This window comes from Mytilus trossulus, unplaced genomic scaffold, assembly GCF_036588685.1.
Source record: "Mytilus trossulus isolate FHL-02 unplaced genomic scaffold, PNRI_Mtr1.1.1.hap1 h1tg000244l__unscaffolded, whole genome shotgun sequence".
In the NCBI taxonomy this organism is placed as follows: domain Eukaryota; kingdom Metazoa; phylum Mollusca; class Bivalvia; order Mytilida; family Mytilidae; genus Mytilus; species Mytilus trossulus.
Genome location: NW_026963317.1, coordinates 1495639 through 1499035, shown reverse-complemented (window position 1 = coordinate 1499035; position 3397 = coordinate 1495639).

Genomic DNA, 3397 nt, shown 5'->3' with positions numbered 1-3397 from the left:
GTTTTTTTCTTAGTACTTTCACATCTGGATTTAGCAGATGCATGTGTGGCATTACTATTATCATCAAAAATGTTATATGATGACCTTCTTTTGAGTGTGCTGAATATTCCAAGTGCTTTAGGAAGTTCCACATTATCCTCTGTTGGGTCATGTTGTGGGATTTTACAGTTGTAAAATTCTTTAAGTGTTATTAAATCTCTCATCAATAAGTTTGTGCACAGGGAATACTTCATTGGATTGATGGCTTTCAACCTAAGTTTCATTAGGTGCATAAACGATGACTGAGACCTCTCTGCAAATATATCCATTTGCTCTTTTTCATTTTTGACCTCTGTTATGTCACGATTTAATTCTTTGATTTCTTTTTCCATCTCTTTTTTCATTCTACTGACCTCTGGTTTGTGTTTGTCTCTTCTTCCGCAATACTCCCATGAGGTACATGGTTCCTTCATACAATGGGATCTGTCCTTATTTCCATCTGACTTATGACCGCGAACATGACAAATTGAACAGGTCTGGGTTTTATAAGGCCCTTCAGGCTCAGGTAAGGGGATGAATTTTTCAATTTCTTTCTGAGCTGCAACAACTTTCCCCAACTTGTCATTTAATTCTTTCAGTTTATCGACCTGTTTCCCTTGAATCTTTGATAGACTTTCTTTCTCTTCATCTCCTCTGCATGGTTCTTTGTAATTATCATAGGGTTTTGTGCTGGTAGCAGTTTTCAAATTTTTAACGGCAGCTTCAATTTTCTCCTATGACCTAGGGGCATACTATCATGTGGGAACATGGTTAACAGATCTTCTTTGGTCTCCATTGTGCAGATAGTTTCAACATCTGTAAATCCATGATCATTAAATGTGGCAGAGTACTTCTTATAATCAGGACCAAGTTGTAAGAAAAAGTCTTCAGACGTCATTTCGAAACTCATAATTGCCAAAAATGGCTCTTACTTTCCAAGAGAACAAATTTACTAATGCCAATATTTTGTTTAGACTTGGTATATTAAAAATAAACTGGAAGAATCAAATGTAAGATGGGGGTGTTTTCATAGCATGTGTATGTATAGATTCTTATGAAGGTAAATGATTTTTACCTATCTTCACCTGTAAAATGGAACAAACTTTAGAACAGGTTGACAATACCATCATCTTCTTCTACTAAACACAATCAGTTAAAATTAATGCTACTTGCATGAAATTTAAGAATGGATTTTAAAGAAAAACAAGAGAGGCCATATGTAGGGAAAAAATACCTGTAATTGAAATAGCTAAAATTAAAAGAATGCATCAATCTGGATTAACCTTTTCTGCTATTTCCAAGCAGACTGGTATATGTCAAAAAACTATTAGTAAATACATTTGTGGTGTTGAAAATAATCATAAAGTAAAACAGCCTAAAAGAGACATCATGACCGAAGAAGTGTTAAAAAGTGTTTGAATTTTTTTAAATATTCAAAACCATCTTTAACTTATTCTGAAATAAGGAAAAAACTGGTGGTAAATGGTATTTGCAATCAACAGAATGTGCCAACTGCTAAATATCTTTCTCATTCTTGTGTACATGAACTTGGATACTCATATAAAAAATTGGAGACTTTACCTGTTAAAACTCAAAAAGATGATATCCAGCTTCAATTTGATAACTTTGTTGAATTTATAAGCCAGAAAAATCCAAGTACTTTACATTTTTTTTGATGAAAGTGGTGTAATAAAAACATCTGGCAATAGAAATTATGGAACTTCAGTCAAAGGTTCTAGAGCATTTGAATTACAAAGATATGCTTCTAATGCAAACTATACAATTAATCTGTTGCATTCAAGATTTTGTGTGGACTATTTCAATGTTATTGATGGATCATCTAATAGTTTGGAACTTATTAATTTTTTTGTTGAGGCTATTGATACCAATAACGATAAACTAGCTAATGGTCATCAACCACTGTTTGTGCCTGGAGACACAATCATTATGGACAATTGTGCTTTTCATCATTCACGTATAGTCAACACTAACTTACCTCATCTGCTAAGACCAGCTGGAATTACCTTGAAATACCAACCCCCTTACCACCCTCAACTTAATACTTGTGAATATTGCTTTTACATAATAAAGCAAATATTAAGGTCAAACAGTGATTATACTTTTGACCATACAAGAGCTGCAATATGTGATGCAGTTATAGATGGAATAACGCTTGAAAAATCTGAGAACATTTTTAAACACTGTGGATATATTCATTGAAATTATCTCCCCTGGTTATTGTTGAGTCTGATGGTTCATTTATTATGTAGTTCTTTTCAAACATTAAAGATTCATACAAAGTGAACATTTTGCGTTTGATACATTATTTACATGTTACATCAATTTAGATAAAAATATATTTTAAGAATTACATGAGTAATTTGATTTTAGAAAATGCTTTAATTTTGCATCTTGAATAATTTTGAAATCTTGAAAATGACTTTAAATTTTATTTTGCAAACTAACCCATCTAAATAATCAATAAGCAATGCACACATGGCTGAGATTCATTTTACTTTCATAAATACTGAAGTATGAACAATGAATCCCCCTTAGACAAGCTAACCCTCCTATAGGTAGGTAAATTATACAAAAGTTTGATCAGAAATCAACTTTTAATTTTTGAATCAGTGTTTATATTAAAACCATTAAAAATATATTATTGATATTGAATAAATAAAATGCCACATACAGTTTTCCAGGAGTTCTTATTTAGTATTTTGTACATGTATTTTTATCATTGACAGTTCAATATTTTGTTCAGGTAAATTAATCAATGAGTGATAGACTTCTCTTGTAAGAAATTTAAAGGTCCCATCAAATAAACTATACAGAGAACTTTACCTGTTGTATTTGTTCAATGGGACAATAGAACTTACAAAAGTTTAAATGGACAGGTAACTTGCAGGTGAATCTATGGAAAACTATGATAGGTTTCGCAATAAATTTTCTAGAAACTAAGGCTCCAACTCACTATACAAAGTTAACCTTAAAAGTATTTAGGTTTCCTCTGTATCTACTTTTTGTAAAAAAAATCTCATTAACTCATCCAACCTTGTGTGTAAACATAAAATCTCTGTGGAGTGATATTAGACATCTTTTTTTTATTTTCAACAAGTGACTAAGCTTAACCATTTGTTTTGAAGAAGAGGAACATATAATAAATGTGTAAAAAATATGGAGTAATTAAATGTATTCAAAGCATTGAATTTTCAAAAAACAAATTGTGTGAAAAAGAGATTTTGTACCACAAGGAACTGCAACACTGAACGATTTACGAGTTTTACCTATAAATACGGAAAAATGATTCTCACTCCGTATCCAAAATAATAAATCACATAAATTATGTGAAAAAAATCTCAGCTTCGAAACGACCGTC